This window comes from Pyrus communis, chromosome 13 (assembly GCF_963583255.1).
Source record: "Pyrus communis chromosome 13, drPyrComm1.1, whole genome shotgun sequence".
Lineage (NCBI taxonomy): Eukaryota > Viridiplantae > Streptophyta > Magnoliopsida > Rosales > Rosaceae > Pyrus > Pyrus communis.
Genome location: NC_084815.1, coordinates 6,608,703 through 6,628,933, shown reverse-complemented (window position 1 = coordinate 6,628,933; position 20,231 = coordinate 6,608,703). Strand labels below are relative to the sequence as shown.

At 40.8% G+C, this 20,231-nt stretch overlaps 1 pseudogene; it reads right to left on the bottom strand.

Annotated features, from left to right (window-relative positions):
- Positions 1-1,230: 1,230 nt before the first annotated feature.
- On the bottom strand, positions 1,231-19,481 carry LOC137712152 (putative calcium-transporting ATPase 11, plasma membrane-type; annotated as a pseudogene).
- Between the last annotated feature and the right edge of the window lie 750 nt (positions 19,482-20,231).

Here is a 20,231-nt window from a genome sequence, read left to right as displayed (position 1 = left end):
CCCAAAGACGTCCAATGTTCTTCACCCCCTTGCCAACAACCCAGCCACGACACTTGCACCTCCCCACCACTCACAAACCCAAATCTCATCCACTATAAGATAGAGGCAATACTTCACCACCATAATGATAAATCAATTAAGAGATAATCTAATTAACCCAATTTGTTTGATCTGAACCATTAAAACTAGTTCAATGAGTATGTGTGCAGAATCCTAATTCTTCATTCTTCCTTTTCACAAAATTCAACTATTTTGTGATAAACCAATTTGAGGTTGAAACTCAATGAGTTTAAATCATTCAATTGGAATGACAAAAGGTTTAGGCGGTCGAGGGTGTTTTCGTGGAGGGGTGGGGATGAGGTAATTAGAGATACTTTCACGAATGGAAATTTTTCGGCCTTTTCTTACTAATTTGGGTTTAGAAAGAGAAATGTTGGGTTCAAATAAATTTTTTTTTTGGAAAGTTCAAAGTTATTTCAGACACCTCAACTCCCTCTTTTTAGGGACATGAATGACACTGTTGAATTCTCAAATCTTGCGATTAGTTAAAATTCATGTTTGTGAGCCTAATGCCATTTTTAGTAGTTGACAATAAGTTTTTTGAAAAGAACTACGCATGTTCTTTTACCAGCCAGAAGTTTGGGTTTGTACTAGCCAAAATGTTTAATTCACATGACAAATAAAAAAAAATGAATAGTTCATATGACATTTCATATGTATAAAGTCCAAAGAGATTCCGTTATACTTTTTTTTTCTTTTTCAAAAAGGATATTCTGTTATTACATCAGCAAAAGCATTTTTGAATAATAATTTAGGAAATGATTCTACACACCCTCGTTTATTTGTATCTCACACTTTTCTCTAAGTTATCCAATTTAAATGCTAGAAATCAACAAAGCGTGAAGGGAAGAAAAATGAGAGTGGGAGAATTAATTCCCTAACCTTTTCAATACACAAACCAATAATTTAAGTTTTGTAGAGAAAATACACACAATTTCAGTTTTTTCTAGTGAAACTTCATAAGCATCTGAAACAAATTTTGCCAATCAAAAAGTAGACAATCAGCAGCTAACGCAGTGAAATCGAACAGATTCACAAAATTATACCAACACTATCAATTCTCTCAGATGAACACAATTTCAATTTATAATCTTCACTGAAATACAAAATCACAAGGCAAATGATATGCAGATATTACTGATGTATGTTTAAGAACAGCATAAATTTCTCTTTCTAACCAACTACACCGAGGTTCAATCAGATAACCGAAGATGCAACCTCAAGACGTTGCGCTAGATTCAGCAGTACCAGTCGTCCACCTCAGGAAGTTCCAAGGAAAAAAGGGCGTTTGACACGGTCCTATGCAAACTATGCCCTCTGGAGCACCAGAAGGAAGTGCTTCATATCCTTCATGGTGCTTAATTGTCCTTTCGACAGGTATTAATTTGAGCACAACTGCAACAAGCATGCTAACTGATCCAAGTAAAATGGTGAGTAGCCATAGTTGCCAGCTTAGTGGAACAGTACAAGCAAAAGCTCCCAAAAACTCTACTATGATAACCTGGAAAGCCGCTGTGCAAACCATGACGCCTAGGAATATCCAGCTGTCAAACATTCCGCGGAATATGTTTATCTTCTCTATGTCACGACTGTTTATCTGATTAAACACCTGTTAGAACAAAAGAAAAGCAAGATCATACGTATGTGGGATTTGAGTATTTCTACTACAAACGTTTGAGAAGCATTAGCTCGATCTCAGAAAAAAGACACGAGGGCAAATAAGAAACATGGGCCTAATACCAACTGCTTAATTTTCTAACCACAATCTAAACCGCATATAACTGACATTGACACCAAAATTGTGTGTGTATCTGTATTACTTCAGAATAATAAAATCAAAACTAGAAGTTATATGCTGGTAAGTATTAAACTTAACCATGTGGAAGATGCACGGAGAAAACTAGGGTACTGGTCAGACCAGTAAAGTGTACCTGGCAAAACACGAATGCGTTGAATATGACAGTGTTAAGAACCTCAGTTGCATCTGAACCAGCAAGTCCTATTAGCTTCTTCCCAGACAAATTGAGAACTCCAAGGACAGCCAGTTGATAGATACTCTGACCAATGATATTCCTCCACATAGCCTTGGTGATGAAGCTTGTACCCCTCCCAACTGGGGGCCTTTCCATAAGTCCATCATTTGGAGGCTCTGTTGCCAGTGCCGAAGCACCAAGAGCGTCCATAATCATGTTCACCCAAAGCAGTTGCACCGCTGTGAGGGGAGAAGATCCTGAAAGAAATGAGGAATTTGTTGTTTCGTGTCAGTTCACCTCCAAACAAATATAACGGAATTTCATATAAGAAAAATCTGCTGCACAACATACCCGAGACACATACAGAAACAAAATTGATTATTAGAGCAACAAGGTTAACAGTGCACAAACTTCTGAATGTTTATGTATACTGAACGTCCCCATCTGGCCACATTTACCATAGTTTTAAAATTGTCATCCAATATGATGACATCGGCACTCTCTTTGGCAGCCTGTAACATATCCATGAATAATTTAGAATTGGAAACATTCAATTATCAAGCAATGGGACAGAATATACATTCTAAAGCTCAAAAGATGCAAAATGACACAAAATGGCAGTTCATATTATGCACTTTTAGAATTCAGTAAAATCCCTTTAATATTTAGTGAGATAGTAAGAGATAAAATAAGAGCATTTTCCGAAAGATAGGAAATTTTTAATTATTAGTAGCTCACACACCCACAATAACTATCAGTATATTTAGTCCAGACTAAGCTCTCTGATCTACATGTAAATGGATGTGGAAATGATAAGAGGTAAAATAAAAAGAATTAATTAGAAGCAAAACGTCACAGAATTGAAGAAAAAAGATCCCATGTGGCAGAATACAAACCTCCGTTCCTACTATGCCCACAGCAAGTCCAATGTCTGACTCTTTCAACGCATGAGCGTCGTTAGTCCCATCACCAGTCATTGCAACTACCTCACCAAATTCATCCCTCAAAGTTTTTACCAATGTGTGCTTATCCAAAGGTAAAGATCGGGCGATTACCTGTATCCACACGAAACATTTAGAAAAAGAGAAAATAGGCTTCCATCCCTTTCTCTGTTATTTTATTGATTAAAACTTTATTTTTTTACAACTTTTTATCAAGGGCCATAGGTTTTAATAAATGTCATTATTTCAATAATAAAATATTTACATATCAACATAATTAATTTTTATTTATAAAATATGTTAATTTAGTGTTCGAAACATTACATGGGACATATTTATATTTATGGCTATACTTTGTATCATATTGTTTGGGCCCAAAATAATAGTTTGGGCCGAGGTTAGAGCCGTTCTCGGACCAGTAATCTTCTTCTAGAATTATTATGGGCCTTCTAGTCGTCATGGGACATCCAGTCAGGATCAGCCGAATCTTAATGCAAAATGGATTGGTTTAGATAAGAGTGGAGTAGTCGAAACCTAGTGCAACAAAGAGTCTTAAAAGGCTTAGGAGACGAATCTGGTTTGTTAAAGAGCTTGGTTCAAAGTCCTAATGGAATTAGGATTGGCCGAAGACCTAATCAGATTAGGATGAGGAGTTCTAATTCGAGTACAATTCTGGCTCGGTCATGAAGGGGGTTGCTATTATAAATAGAGAGGGAAGTGCACAATTCAAGGCCCCTCCAGTTCAACACACAAATTGCCCTGTGCAAAGCTTCTCAACAACCTTTGAGATTTTATCCTCTCCCCCTTTCTTCCTCCTAGACATCTTCAGTTTGGCTAAACAGCATTGTGAAGGCAACCTGCGACATCTTTAGTTTGGATAAACAACAATGGAGTTGTAGAATCAATCGATTAAAGAGCATCTTCAGTTTGGATAAACATTACTGCTTTGAGACCGACTGGTTATTTATCCAAGTCTCGGTCAACAGGGACTTTTGAGTTCTTGTTGGTAGAGATCATCTCATCAGCCTTCTCGGCGAAGTGAGGTGTTACAGGTTACTAGGCTCGACACTTTGAACGCCGAGTTGTTTTATGATTGGATATTCGCAAGTGAGTTTCAGAGTTCGGCATTCCGACGGTCGAACCGCATTTACTATCAAGACATACATCTCTTTCGAGTACTTGTTTCCATATAGTCTGGTGCCAGTTCGGCGTGCTTACACTCTTATGAATATAATCACCACGACCAAACCCGGCGCCGACAATTCGTGAACTTCACAGAACTAGCAGCCTTGTCTTCAGGCTCTAAGACCCAAAGACCGAGACGTGTTCCTTCCTCGGCCGCAGTCGCAAGATTAAGAAGTCAGCAATACGCTCAACGTAACATCAACACATTTTACTCCCCGGTCAAGCTCGGCCATCGAGTTGGCACACCCGCACATGACTGAATGATGTAGTTAGCTCATTAGTTACTTGGCTTGCGCACCACGTAGGCTTGGTAGTTTTTAGGGTCAACATTTTGGCACGCCCATTGGGACACAATGCTAAAGCTACGAAGTTCATGACCATTGAGACGCGATTAGTAAAAAAGAGAATAGTCATGGGAAAATCAACGACTAATCATCCAGTCTATAACCCAAGGCAAAATGGCTTGTTACAGGCTTAAAATCCTCATGTTGCCGTAACACCTGAAGCCACAAGCGTGACATGCCGAGAAAATGAAGTTAACTTAGGCGGACAGCCTCGTGATACAGAAATCCCCACTAAAACGACAAAGGGCATTTTCATTGAAGGAATAGTGGAGGATTCTGACGATGATGGTGGTGAAGCCTCTGATCCACCAACTAGGTCGTTTATTCGATGAAGACTTGAAAAGTAATCTTGTCAATTTGAACAAAATGTTCAGCCGAGAGGCAAAAAGCATACTCGAAGATATGCGCGATAATAGTGCTATACATAACAGGTTACTCGAAGTACTGGTTAATAAAGCCCATGAGGGCAGATTCGCCAATCGTTCCCAACAGCCTCCACTTAGGAATAATCTGCTGCCATTGATACAAGTTGAGACATGATCTACTCGACCCAAAATGATTGACTTAGAAAAAAAGCAGTGGGTCAACTAACAGATCAGACACATTCGACCAGAGAGCAGAAATGGCATATGTTGGTATGGTTGAAGTTCAGAGAATGATTTATTCGACCTTGAAAAATGGGCCGAAGTTTCCAAAATTCATTCACCCATATCATGCCTTTATAAAAAAAGTTCGAGTACCTCAAAAGGTTTAAGATCCTGGACTTCAGCCTTTTCGTTGGAGAATCATCCTGATCGTGGTTAGAGCACGTGGCTCGATTCACGGCTCAGTGTGAGGACATTAATAGCGATTTCCATAAGCTATAATAGCGATTTCCATAAGCTACGATTATTCAACTTCTCGCTAACCAGCTCAGCCTTTGCGTAGTATATCAACCTCCCACCCAACTCCATCCAAAGTTGGGAGAACCTAGTCGAGAAGTTTCACAAGTAATCTATCCACTAAGGATGGGCGTGTCAGTATCTTCTTTGGCCAAGATGCTCAAGGCGCTGACAAGTCACCAATGGAATACCTTACAAGGTTTAAGTCGGCCAGAAACTGGTGCCGAGTACCTCTAACTGAAGTCGAGTTCTTTAGGCTCGCCCTAAATGGCCTGGATGTGAAGTATAAAAAGAAATTCTTATTGGCAAATTTCTGGGATATGTACAAATTGACTCAACATGTCAAGTAATATGACTATTTACTCTGAGAGGAGAAGATCTCAAAACCCCCATCCAAATGAATGATCTACAAAAACCCTACAGTCAGTTACGCATCGCCTGAAGGCGAAGAGTCCCAGTATGCCAGTATAGACACGATCGAGATAGTAACTGATAAACCATATATACGCAAAGCATTGGCTTATGTTAATCCCAAATATGCCAAAGCTCGCTCAACCTCTGAGGAAGTTACCATCAAAATGTCAAAAGTCTATACTTTGGACATTACCAAGGCCGATGCCATATTTGACCAACTATTACTTGTGAAAATTGTCAAACTTCAATCAGGGCATAATATTCCCATGGCCAAAGATTTGAAAGGAAAAACGTATTGTAAGTACCACAACTCGAACAAGCATACGACAAACAATTGTGTCGTATTTCGTCACGCCATCCAAAGCTAGATCGACAATGGTAAGCTTAAGTTCCCTGAGAAACAGATGATCGTCAACGCCGATCTTTTTCCTTCGACGACAGTAAGCATGGTAGATGTTCAAATACCTAGGGATAAAGGAAAAGGGAAAGGCAAGTTCATTCCAATGCAACTCGTCCCGAAGCAGAACTCTCGACCACAATTGAAGATTGATTTATTTTCAAATGAGCCACCTAAAGATTTTTCAGGACCAGCTATTATCGAGTCAATGTCGGACTCCAGTGCAAAGGAAACTAACGGGCCGATAATTTTATGTAGTCAGAGCAAAGTGAACGTCATCTTAACTAAGCTGAAAGAAAAATCACTTTGGGCTGAAATACCATAACGGGCGCCCACAACTGCGGCTACATCCTAAAAGGTACTTGGTGCAAGCCAATGCCAGAAAGTTTTCGATCAGCTTAGCCCCTAGGTATAAGAAAACAAGCCATCTTTGGTAAGACGACGCCTTGACTTCGATGCACCATTTTACAACGAGAAGTATTATGCGCGCAACTCTGGCAGTTTAAGTTCACCAGCCAATCAGCACACATTCAAACCATCTAAGCCATGCGACCAGCATTGGTATACTTACAATTCCTCCACCGGTGTATATACTACGCTATCCTAATCATAGAAACGTCAAAGTTAAAAAATAGACTATATGGTTTGCCGATGAGTAGCCCAGACTACCTCAGCTGCCAAATGGCAGCCGAAAGAAATGGTGGATAACGAAGATGACCGACAACTTCCTTCTATTATGGCCGAGTTGTTCCAAGGAAAGAAAATGATTGATCGTGACTTCGAAACCACGGTTGAAGAATTCGAAAAGCGAATCAAACTCATTCTTCGGCTTAGGGAGATGAAAGCTTGCCTTGAGCATTTCCGAAAAGAAGCTGAAAGTAAACTTCCTCCACTAGCCCCACATAAGCCATTAATCAAAGTCCGACGGAATCTTCACCAGCTGTTCCTCGGTGAAGCTTTAGAATACATGCTAGAGTTTCACAAGAAGCATTTGGCTAATGACTTGTATGGCTTGCCGAAGGCATGCCAAGAAGCTCTTGACCTGGCATTAACTTGCCTCGATGCCGAACAAATCATCCAAAAAACCATGGATCCCGGGATGAAGGCTAGGTTCCAGAACATACGCAAAGCTCGAGTTCTTGGCTTTGAAGTAGACTCATATACTGATATTGATACCGATCACCTCTCTTTCTTTCTCGAAGATCTCACGTATTTGCGATACCATTTTGAAGTTTTTTCAACCATTTTCCTATTCGGCCTCACGACCAATGAAAAGGAGTGCGCGGCACGGTTAGACGTTTACCTTGACATAAGAAACGCCTGTATCGCATATCAGAAATGGACTCGTAAGGCTTTACAAGACCAAATTCCAATGCCAAGAGAGCCAGAGGTTGGAGTTCAGAATGAAACAGCTTTGACAGACATGCCACATGACCACGTTGTCACTACAATCGAAGATAGTCTAACAAGTAATGCCCATGAGAAAGATACCTCGCCAGAAAATCCATAGGGTGTAGATCACAATGGGCTCTTTAGTCCTCGACAACGTAAAGATCAGCCTGGTCCATATTTTACAGGCAGAATTCCAGCCGACCATATCTTAACCAAATTTTCTAGATGGCGACGTGGTTGCCGAGGAGGGCGACACAAGTTGAGTTTGTGGCCACTGAAGAAGTTAAGCCGATGACCAAAGAGGACAAACTCAAGGCAGCCCTCGCCGAGTTGTTACCTTGTTTTTCATTCGTTAACCTTCATCACTTAAAGTCGTTATATGTCACGACTCACATTGAAAGATACCCGATTTCCAAAATTTTTGTCCACTGTGGAGCAATGATTAACATCATGCCTGTTTCTATCATGAAAACACTACGCCACTTCAACGATGAACTCATTCCATTGAGGGTAACCATTAGTAGCTTTGTTGGAGACAAATCTCAGACTAAAGGAGGAGTGCTTCCTTTAGAGGTGACAATCGCATGTCCAAATCACATGAACGTGTTCTTTATAGTAGACTCGAAGACTGAATATAATGCCTTTTTTGGTCGAGATTTGATCCACCAAATTAGTTGTATCCCCTTGTCCTTGTATCAAGTCCTCATCTTCTAGGATGACAAGTTGGCCGTAGTTCATCCGGCCGACAATCAGCCGCTCAAAGTTAATATGATTTAGGCTCCCTATTACAATGATCACGTTAGCTACATCACTCTACAAGGTTTTAACGATGAAGGACGGTCGACTCGAATCTCAGTTCAGAAAACCATCGAGGTTGGCACTGAGATTGTTCACCAAGATTCGGCAAGACTCGGATTAGCTAATCTAATTGCCGATCCTGATGTCTAATACGAAACAGGATAGACATTAGGCCGCAGTTTCATCTACCATAGAATGACTGTTGGCCCATTGGTATATTGTTTCTCAGCAGCTGAATTCTGGCATGAACTTAGTAAAGTTCATCGTCGAATAAGATAACGGTCCAGTATTATCACTTGACAAAGTCCAAGCTGCACCAACTGAACTTGAAGATAGTCGGTCCCAAGTCAAGGACCCGTTAGAAGAGATAAATGTTAGAACGGCAGAAGACCCTCAACCTTTATTTATTAATGCTTTGTTACCCCAACCCATGAAAACCGAGCTTTGTAAATTACTCAAAGAATTTAAAGATTGTTTTGCTTGGAGTTACCACAAGATGCCTGATTTAGATCGAACACTCGTCAAGCACGAATTACGCATCAAGGCTGGTTGTAAACCATTCCGCCAACCCCCCTAATGATTCTCGGCTGAAGTATAACTCAGCGTAAAAGATGAACTCGTTTGACTTTTAAAACCCGAGTTTATTTGGACAGCTCGATACGTTGAATGGTTGACGAGCATCGTGCCAGTTTTAAAGAAAAGTGGTGCCCTACGAATTTGCATCGATTTTCGAAATTTGAAATTGGCAACCCTTAAAAATGAATATACAATGCCAATTTTAGACTTGTTAATCAATGCAACAGCAAACCACGAGATATTATCCTTCATGGATGGCCATACCGGTTACAACCAGATTTTCATCACTGAGGCCGACGTCCACAAAACTGTTCTTCGTTGTCCAGGGGCACTCGAGACTTACGAATGGGTCGTCATGTCGTTCGGCCACAAAAACATCGGTGTCACATACCAACGCACTATGAATACTATTTTTCATGATTTAATCACACCGTCATCGAGGTCTATATCGATGATGTTGTAGTCAAATCGAAATGTTGCCGAACACATTTAGATGATCTTCGGCAGGCTTTCCTTCCCATGCGCCAACATAACCTTAAAATGAACCCTGCCAAATGCGCATTTGGTGTATTGGCTGGTAACTTCTTAGGTTTCCTTATACATCATCTTGGTATCAAGCTAGATACAAATAAAGCTTGAGCAATCATTGATGCCCCACCTCCGACAACCAAGAAGCAATTACAATCACTACTCGGTAAAATCAATTTCCTCCGCCGTTTCATTTCTAATTCGGCAGGGAAGATGAAAGCTTTCTCCACACTATTGAAACTTAAGGATTCTGACATATTCGAGTAGAGTGAGGAGCACCAAGATGCTTTCACATAAATTAAAGTCTCCCTCACTACCCTACCTGCCCTTGTGCCACCTCAGCGTGGTAAACCCCTTAAGTTGTATATCTCGGCTGCCGAGGAATCCGTTGGCTGTCTTCTTGCACAAGACAAAGACACGGGGTGGGAACATGCCATTTTTTATCTTAGCCGGAATCTCAACTCGGCAGAGATGAATTATTCATCCATCAAGAAACTTTGTTTGGTTTTGCTTTTTGCTACGACCAAGCTCCAACATTACATGCTCTATTTTGTTACGCAAGTCATCACCCAAACATACATTATTCGCTATATGCTTACCCGACCGATAACGAAAGGCTGAATTGGAAAATGGACAATGGCGCTATTCGAATTTAGTTTGCAATACGTGCCCTAAAAAGCTATAAATGGACAAGCGTTGGCCGATTTCTTAGCTTAACATCCCTCTCCATATGTTTTGGGGGCAATATGTTAAAATTGGCATGGTGGAAACACGTGATAATTATTGGGTGATGTATTTTGATGGCTCTAGTACCTCGACCTCAGCTGGTGTTGGAATCATCATATAGTCCCCAAATCACTACCGATGGTATTTTTCTCTCAAGCTGGATTTCAATTGCACGAATAATCAGGCCGAATACGAGGCCCTTATCATCGACCTTAACGTCCTTCACGACTTGAGGGCAGCCCGCGTCCTTGTCTTGGTGATTCAGAACTTGTGATTAACCAACTCAATAGAACTTTTCGTTGCACGAGTTGTACTCTGGTGCTCTATCACATGGTTGCCAGTTATTTGGCCGAATTGTTTGAAGGCGTTACATTTAAGCACATCTCATGAGTTCGAAATACTGACGCAGACGAATTGGCTCAAATAGCTTTCGAAGCACAACTCCTTATGGGCGAGCTAGGCCAGGTTATACCAGTAGTGCGATGTCCACACCCGGCCTCAGTTAATCACCAAGTTCTCCAACACGACCATGTAATCCGTCCACGAGTTATGCCCCTACCTTCATTGTTGGAATGAGATGATCATGTAGATGTTTGTGCGATCGAGACATTACCTGATGGCTGGAGAAGGCTAATTATGCAGTATCTTAATAATCCCAATGGCAATCACGACCACAAGACAAGGGTACATGCCACAAATTACATAATGTACTAGAATGAGCTATACCGAAAGGGTGAAGACGATCAGTTGTTGTTGTGTCTCGACTCAGAAGATGCCGCCTAAGCTATTACAAAGGTACACAAAGGGATATGCGGGGCTCATTAATCCGGATGCAAAACCCCATGGTTGCTTTGTCGACACGGCTATTTTTGGCCGAGTATGTTGAAAGATTGCATCGAATACTTGCAGGGTTGTGTACAATGTCAAATCCATGGGCCCGTACAGAGAGTCTCGGCCGAATTACTTCACTCGGTCACTAAACCATGGTCGTTCAAAGGATGGGCCATGGATGTGATCGGCAAAATAACGCAATCTTTTGGGTCAGCAAAACATGCATGGATACTTGTTGTGATGGACTACTTCACCAAGTGGGTCGAAGCAAAATCATACGCCGAATTAATGTCTAAAGAAAATTTTGTGGAAGAAAACATTGTAACCAGATTCGACGTATCAGAAATAATCTTCACGGACAACGACACGATTTTTACATCCGACAAGTTCAAAAAATACGTAACGAGTTTGAAAATTCAGCTTTACGTGGTTGAGTTAAGTATAAACTCGTTACGAGTTATCGAACAAAGTAGATCATTCAATGCCAAATACAATCAAGCCATGTGGCAAGAATTGGAAGACTTCGAGGAAGCTCGGCTCAATGCCTATAACTTACTGGTGGCATATAAAAAGATTGCTGAATGAGCTAACAATAGACGAGTTAAGCAAAAAGCGTTCGGCGAATGTGAATTAGTACGACAAACTGTGTTGCCAATAAGGATCAAAGACCCTAGATTTGGGAAATGGTCGCCAAATTGGGAAGGACCATTCGTCATCCACAAAGTTCTAGGCAAAAGGGCATAGCACCTTAGAGATCGAACTAGCTTAGTCCATAAATTACCAATCAATGGGAAATTTTTAAAGAAGTGTTATCCGATTACTTGGGAAATGCAAGAGTAAAAGTTTATCTCATTAATTCTCTAAAGGAGTACAAGCAAGATTACAAAAAGTCAAACGGCTTACAACTACTGACAAAATCCTAAGGGGTCGAAGGAAGAAAAGCTCCAAGAGCAGCTCTCAGCTCTAGCCATCTTACTTCGCCCATCGTGACTTCGGCCTACCTTGTTTTTTTATTAAGTTGTAGTTACTGTATCCGCTTCGTGCCAACTGCATATTTCGCCGATCGAGGTTTATTCAAATCGAAATCCTTTTCAAGCTCTGAAGCAACAGTCGACCTTTGAAGTTGAAGTTCAGCGATTTGACGGTCGAAGTTGGCCAGCCGTTTCTTATTTGCCTTTATTGCCTCGAGCTCTGGTTGGATAGCTTCATGAGTGACCATGGCAGCCTTGAAGTCATCCTTCGCCTGAAGAACCCTCTAAAAAATAGTGAAGTATTGTCGGGTTCGCTCTAGGATATTGGACAGGTGAACAACACTTTCGTTGCTTTGAAGGCCGTCAGTTGCAAGGTCGTTCAGACATTCTCCTATAGAATCGTGGCCTTTGCGTTGGAGGATTTGCAAGGTCGAAAGGGATAAAAGCTAATGTAGCTTGGCGAAGGCACCGAATTCAGATGCAGTTGCAAAAGGCTCGACCGCAGTTGCCAAGGACCCAAGCATCCCAAAAGTGCTAAAAATGAGCGCATCGAGCTCGACTTCCCATGAAGGCTGCACATAGAAGAATTGTTAAGAAAATGAGAATTCAAAAGGGATGGCTGCAAAGGAAGTGGTGTTAGATCTGCCGAGGGGAGACTTCGGCCATGTCTGTTGGTTCGTTGCTCGAACCCAGAGAGTTTAATGGCCGAGCCCAGTGTTTAAGGAAGCCTTTTAATTCATACGGCCGATGAAGGTTATCTACATTTGATAGCCATTGGGGTAGCCAGGAAATATAAATAACGCCATTCGGCACATAGAATTTTCGGTGAAATAATTGACCTTTACAAAAGTCGAAGTAACCTATTGAGGAGAAATGTCGAGATTTTGGTCATAAGGGTGAACCGGCGTTTCTGTTGTCGCCTTCGGCTCGACTAAAAGCGCCGCTACAAGCCCGGGACTTACTTCGGCAGAATGAGGCTCGACTTGGCCAGCAATCTCGATCGCCAGCTGAGGATTGGTAGTTAGCAGTTCGGCCGATCAAGGGTGCCTCACCAGTGAGGTTCATTCGCTCTCATCCTCCTAAAAATAAAGGAGGATTATTTGTTAGTTGGGGGATCTAGTTATAAGAAATGGAGAACATTGTCAAGGAAAATGGTCGTACCTCTTCTTCCATGACGATCACTAGATTATTTTTTGGATTTAGGGGGAGGTTTCTCTCGGCCATAGTGGCCATCTTCTCCAAAGTAATAGTTGCTGGGCTAACATCAAGAGTAGCGGCCGGTCGTGAAGTTGCAAGTCCCTCGACCGATGGGACAATGACTGGTTCGACAACGGCTCACGTGGTCGGTCAAACCTCAGTCACCCGATCCATCAGAGGATTTTGCAGTACGTTCGTCGAGGCCTAGACGATAAGAGAAGAGAGGGAGACACTGGGAGTAGTTGCCCCTGTGGTTTGACTTGAAATAATGTGTATATCCCGCTCTCCCTTCATTGCCTTTTTCTTGAGGTGTTTTTGGGGCTGAGCAACGTTACCAGCCATCTCGACCTCTGGGTGAGGCCGTTTGTTAGATGCAGTTGACGCAGCAGGGGCTACTGTTAGAGTTGGTTCAATTAATGGAGGTGCAACGATCACAGCTTTCTTGAAAGAAAAGGCGAGTTTCTTCTTGGTCGTGACCATCGCAACCTTGCCGGCCTGTTTGATGGCACGACCACCTGGAAAAACTGAGTTTGAGTCAGAACGAAGTTTGGGTTGAATAGACAAACGAGAGAGAGAAAATATATATATATATATATATACCTTGGGTCGTTTCTTTGTATTTTAGGGCTAAAGTTTTCCTCAGTCGGTCGCCGAAGAGTTTCTTCAAGACTTCCTCGACTGAGACACCAAAGAAATCCTTGACACACGCATCCCACCAGTCGGTGAAGGTGCTGGTACTATCAGTTTTTAGGATATACGGTCGAAGGCAAAATTTGGTTCACCGTTCTTAGAATGTCTTCTCAACCTCTTGGCATTCTCTCTCTGAAGAGCCAGAGAGGCATTCTCAGCTAAGGAGTGAGTGAGAAGTAAGGAGCGGCATAGAGCAGACCTGGAGATAGCCTAGTTGACAAGCTGTGAAGTGAGGATGGTAAACCTCTCAACTGGCTTGTCGAGCATCACAACCGAAGGGAAGGTCGCGAGCTAGGACAAATAATCCCAAAGATTGTCGAAGATCGGCGTATTCTGCTTTTTCCCACGCCAATGTTGGGAGCCTGATAGAATATGATTATTTCTGGAGGCGGCAGACTAGAAACTCGTCATCCGACAAGTTTTCAAGATCGAAGAAATATTTGAAGACATCTTCAGCCAAATGAGTAGGAACAGGGTGCGAGGCCAGTTGAAGACCCTTAGCTTCAAAAGAATTGAAGCTTGGGATTTCCGGATTCAATGTGCAAAAATAGACATGCAGCCATAGCTGAAAAACCCAGAACGGGTCGTTCTAGTGCGGATCTATTTTCCCGACAGTAGCCTCGGCTAAGCATCGAGAAAGGTCAAGCGAATTTAAGCTGGGTATTTATAAGCATTTAGAAAAAAGACCAATATTTTAATTTTAAAAGCATGAGGGGTATATTCGACTGGAAAGTTTTGCAATCATAACGAATATTTAAAGAATCCAGGTGAAGAGGCCGAAAAGCTCATAGATTTAGGTTGCACAATTGCATGTAACGGCGAAATTTATGATGAGGAGACGTTTCGGTGTCCACATGCCTCGAACGTGGGGGCACACATGATTGAAGATGGAAGGTTATGATGAAAGGATGCCACATGTCAGGTTGTGTTAAAAGAAATAGAAGTGAGAAAACGTGGGAACTGCCACGTGTCGAGTGGTGCAGTGCTATCAGAAAAGTTGATAGGTGAAATACCATGCTTAAATAAATTTTTCTGGATGTTTTGAGTGCTCGAGTCTTGCAATGATCCTTTGATTTTTGGAGGGAATATGTTAAGGGTTTATTTTTCAACAGAGGATCACTTAATCAAGGTCCAGGCTTGGCCAGAGATTGTAGGCTGAAGACCTCAGAAACGAGGGGGCAATGTTTGGGCCCAAAATAATAGTTTGGGCTGAGGTTAGAGCCGCTCTTAAACCATCAATCTTCTTCTCGAATTATTATGGGTCATCCAGTAGTCATGGGCCGTCCAGTCAGGATCGACCGAATCCTATTGCAAGGCGGATTGGTTTAGATAAGAATGGAGTAGTCAAAACCTAATGCAACAAGGAGTCTTAAAAGGCTTAGGAGACGAATCTAGTTTGTTAAAGAGCTTGGTTCAAAGTCTTATTGGAATTAGGATTAACCAAAGACCTAATCAAATTAAGATCAGGAGTTCTAATCCGGGTACAATTCTGGCTCAGTCATGAAGGGGGTTCCTACTATAAATAGAGAGGGGAGTGCACAATTCAAGGCCCCTTCAATTCAACACACAAATTGCCCTACGCAAAGCTTCTCAACAACCTTTGAGATTTTATCCTTTCCCCTTTTCTTCCGCCAACACATTTTCAGCTTGGATAAACAGCACTGTGAAGGCAATCAGCGACATCTTCAGTTTGGATAAACATCACTGGAGCAATAGAATTAGTTGATCAATGAGCACCTTCAGTTTGGATAAACAGCACTGCTTCGTGACCGACTGGTTATTTATCCAAGTCTAGGTCGACAAGGACTTTCGAGTTCTTGTTGGTAAAGGTCATCTCATCAGCCTTCTCGACGAAGTCAGGTGCTATAGGTTACTAGGCTCGGCACTTTGAACGCCTAGTTGTTTTATGATTGGATATTCACAAGTGAGTTTCAGAGTTCAGCATTCCGACGGTTGAACCACATTTACTATCAAGACATACATCTCTTTCGAGTACTTGTGTCCATATAGTCTGGTGCCAGTTTGGCGTGTTTATACTCATCATGACCGAACTCAGCGCAAACAATTCGTGAACTTCACAAAACTAGCAGCCTTGTCTTTAGGCTCTAAGACCCAAAGGCTGAGACGTGTTCCTTCCTCGGCCGCAGTCTCACGATCAAGAAATCAGCAACTCGCTCAACCCAACATCAACACATTTTACTCCCTGGTCGAGCTCGGCCATCGAGTTGGCATGCCCCGCACATAACTAAAGGACGTAGTTAGCTCACTAGTTACTCGGCCTACGCGTCACATAGGCTTGGTAGTGTTTAGGGTCAACACATATATTTTTATTTTGTAATTTGTACCCAATTTTAATTTGCAACCATTATTTAAAATTTGTACTAATTTTTTTTTTAGTTTTAATTTGCACCCTTATATTAATTTCTTTTTGTGACTATATTTTTTAAAAATTTGTTTGTACTCTAAAATTTTTAATTTTTTTTTTTTTTTTGTACCCATAATTTGTTTATAATGTACCCATTCTTCTTTATAAATGTAACACTTTGTTATATGTAAAATGTGCCAATTTTTGTCTAAATGCACCATTTATATGTAAAATGAATCCATTTTGTAATATAAAATCTATAAATGTTTCCTTTTCCAATTTCAAATGTACCCTGATTTAAAAATATAAAATAAAACATTTTATTTTTTGAAAAACTAAAAAAATCTGGTAAGTGTAAGACTAAATTTTTTTTCGTTACAAGAATATAGTGATAAATTAATACTAAAATTAATATTTTGTCTTTCAATCAAAGTATTCAAATTAATAAAATTCTAGTCTAAAATTTTGGTCTAATAAAAATTCAATCAAAATAATGCCCTTATGCATTTTTGGGTACATTATTATATAGCTTATTTACAATTTTTTTAAGACTATGGATACATTCTTTTACCATTTATTATTTCTTACTGGTATCTATCCATATATTCAATAAAAAAATGAAAATTTTTTATTGTAGCTGTTTTAATTAGTAATATAAAGAAAATTAGATATGAATTCAAAGGTTTGTACCCAACATGGTAAATTAATTAGGTTAGAAGTTCAAATTTGAAAATCAAGCTTCATTTTATGTGTTTGGCTGCGTGATATGTGGATATATATGGAATAGGATTCTGAGGTACTTGAATAAAAAAAATTCACATTATTAAGGGTTTAGTCTAAAAAAGTTATCAACCAAGAACCGAAATCAAAGTGTCTCTTTAGAAAATTTGAAGCATCTTTGGATATATATTGAGGGTGAAGATTTTCAATGCAATTGTTTACTAACCTGAATCTATGGTATCACAATTTTCATCTGCTCAAGAGACATGCTACGAAACTCAGGTCCTTCTATGGCTATACCACCCTCTGTGAGTATGCCACATTCTTTAGCAATGGCTTTAGCTGTATTTATATTATCACCAGTTACCATACGTACAGTGATTCCAGCAGCTAAACAAGTCTCAACTGCCTCCTTGACCCCCGGGCGCACAGGATCCTTCTTAATACCGACAACTGCTACCAGTGTATAGCCATCATCTGGGATGCCTCTTTCAATGGAAGAGTCACCTATATCCTCGAAAGCTAAGCAGAGAGTTCTCAAAGCTTCACAGGCGTAATTATTTATGACATTCGTGATATTCTTTACCATTTCTTCGGGGAGATGAACAGATTCTCCATTAGAGTCGATGTACTTGTTACATATTCCCAGTACTATTTCTGATGCACCTTTGCAAAACGCTCGTTTTCCACCATGAGGATGAGCTACAAGAACAGACATTTTCTTCCTGACAGAATTAAAAGGTTCTATCTTAAGAATCTTTACCTCTCGGCGCAGGGCATCAAAATCGCCACCTAAAAGTAAACCGAACTCTAGCAATGCTGACTCCGCTGGTGTTCCCAAAATGGAGGTCTTTCCATCATCCTTAGTAACCTCAGAGCTGGTACTTTGAAATATAACCTGCAAAAGGATGCTTGATGCTCCATATATTTCCGATGTCAATGTTTCTTTACTGTCATTTTCTTCTGCATCTACAGATTTTTCACATATCCATACTTTGGTAACTACTATATGATTTGTAGTTAATGTTCCGGGTTCGGTTTTATCTGTGCAAATACAACCAGCAGAACCCATTGTCTCACATGCTGAGAGATTCCTTGCAAGTGCCCTATCATTCATCAATTTTTTTCATTGCAAAAGCAAGACTCAGCGTCACTGCCATTGGTAATCCTTCGGGAACTGCAACAACAATTATAGTTACCGCAATAGCAAAGTAGTTCAAAAGCGTTACGGCATTATTTGAAGACCAATCAGTGATCTCGTTGTTAAGTCCTTTTGTCACCAAAAATCTTACTGTCAATACCAAAAATGTCAACACTGCAAAAGCCATACCAATTTTACCAGTAATTGTAGCAACACCATTAAGCTTCACCTGCTGTGGGGTCTCATCTTCTCCTCCTTCACTAAGCGTTTCCATCAATTTTCCCCATTCAGTCCTCATACCAACTGCAGTCACGAGCATTTTACCTGATCCATCCTGCACTGTAGTTCCGGTAAGAAAAAATGGCTTCTCTTCACATATATTCACCGGCTCACTCTCACCTGACAAGCTTGACTCATCAATCAGCAAACTGTACCCTGATATGAAAAGTCCATCAGCTGGAACTACATCCCCAACCAACAAATGCACAATATCTCCAACAACCAAGTCGTAAATGGAAACTTTTTGTCTTTTTCCATCCCTAGTGACCTGAACAAAAATCTTTTTCTTCTCCCTGTCCAAATTCTTGAATTGCGAAGGCTGCTTGTAGTTACTAATGGCGGTAACTGTTACCACTTAAATTATACTAATTAAAATTCGCAGACCATCGTACGTGCCTTTGGGCCAGCCTTCAGTGGCAATTCCAACTCCAATTGAAACCACAGCACAGACCATAAGGATCATTAATGTTAAGTCCTGTAGTGCTTCCCATATAAACACCAAAAAAGTTCGAGGAGGTTTCTCCTTGTAACGGTTTAAGCCATGCATAAACATTTTGTCTGATTGCTATATTACTATCTTTGACACCTTCATCTACCGAGACAGAGACTTTCCTTAAAATCCCATGAATTCCACCACGGCTTTTCAAGGCCTTAGTATCATGGGCACGTGTAAGAGATGCAAGTTCATCGGGATGAATGCTGAAACCTGCCATTCTGGTATCTTCTGACAGCTTGAATTCATCCAGACCTGGCTTTTCACTAGATTCACGATCACCAGCTTCATAACATCACAAAACAAAGAGAGAAAAAGGATTCACTACATGAGATCAGCACACACATAATGAAATTTCACTTGAACTATAAATTTAAAGACGATACCATCAATGAACGGCGGCGCTGCTTTTTGAACATAAAGAGCAACTCGAATCTTTCCTGGTAAATCAAATAAGAATAATAAAGTTAAGAAAACAGTAATGATAATCATGTCATTCAGAGCTATCGTTGTAGGAACAATTAAAAGGCCAAAAACTTCATCGGACAATAATAGTAACCGGCGGCTGTATACCGACATAGATATATAAATTCATATCTTCAAAAATACATAGCTTATAGCTACATGTGTGCGTCTGCAGTTCTACACACATTATATGAAGTTATTTCTCTCATCTGGTCCTTAAAAAAAATCGTTACTGAAAGAGAGGGGGGAGAGGGAGGGAGGGAGAGGGAGAGAGAATACATTGTGGTGTTGCCGGGGGGGGGGGGGCCGGGGGGGGGGGGGGGGGGGGGGGGGGGGGGTGGGGGGGGGTGGGGTGAGGGGGTGCGGCGAAGAGGGAGGGAGGGAGGGAGGGAGAGAGAGAGAGAATACATTGTGGTGTTGTATTAGAGAAAGAAAGAGAATCCATTGTGGTGGTGTATTATTTTGTATACAAGATTCTATCCTAATGGTTCACAAAACCAATGTATTTCCGGTCAAGTAAAATTCTTATACAAACCAATGTATTTACTCCAGATATTGTGGCTTGCAAGTGAAGTTTATTTTGAGGTTTGATGATATCAGGTTTACCGCACTGTGGAAAGTGCTTTGCAAGATTTGCATTTTATACAAACTTCTCAGTGACATAGCATGTGAAATTTGATAAACGAAAAATGCCTACTAAACGACTTTTAGTTTCACATTTAATTTTTTGCATGATGGATCATGGAAGATAGCTTTCAGAGGTTGATACAAATTATGGAATCACGTTGCTAATCCACGTGTTTGTTATTAGTAGGCGTCGAGTTTATGCTTTTAGATGTAATATTAATAAGGGCTTTTTAGGTA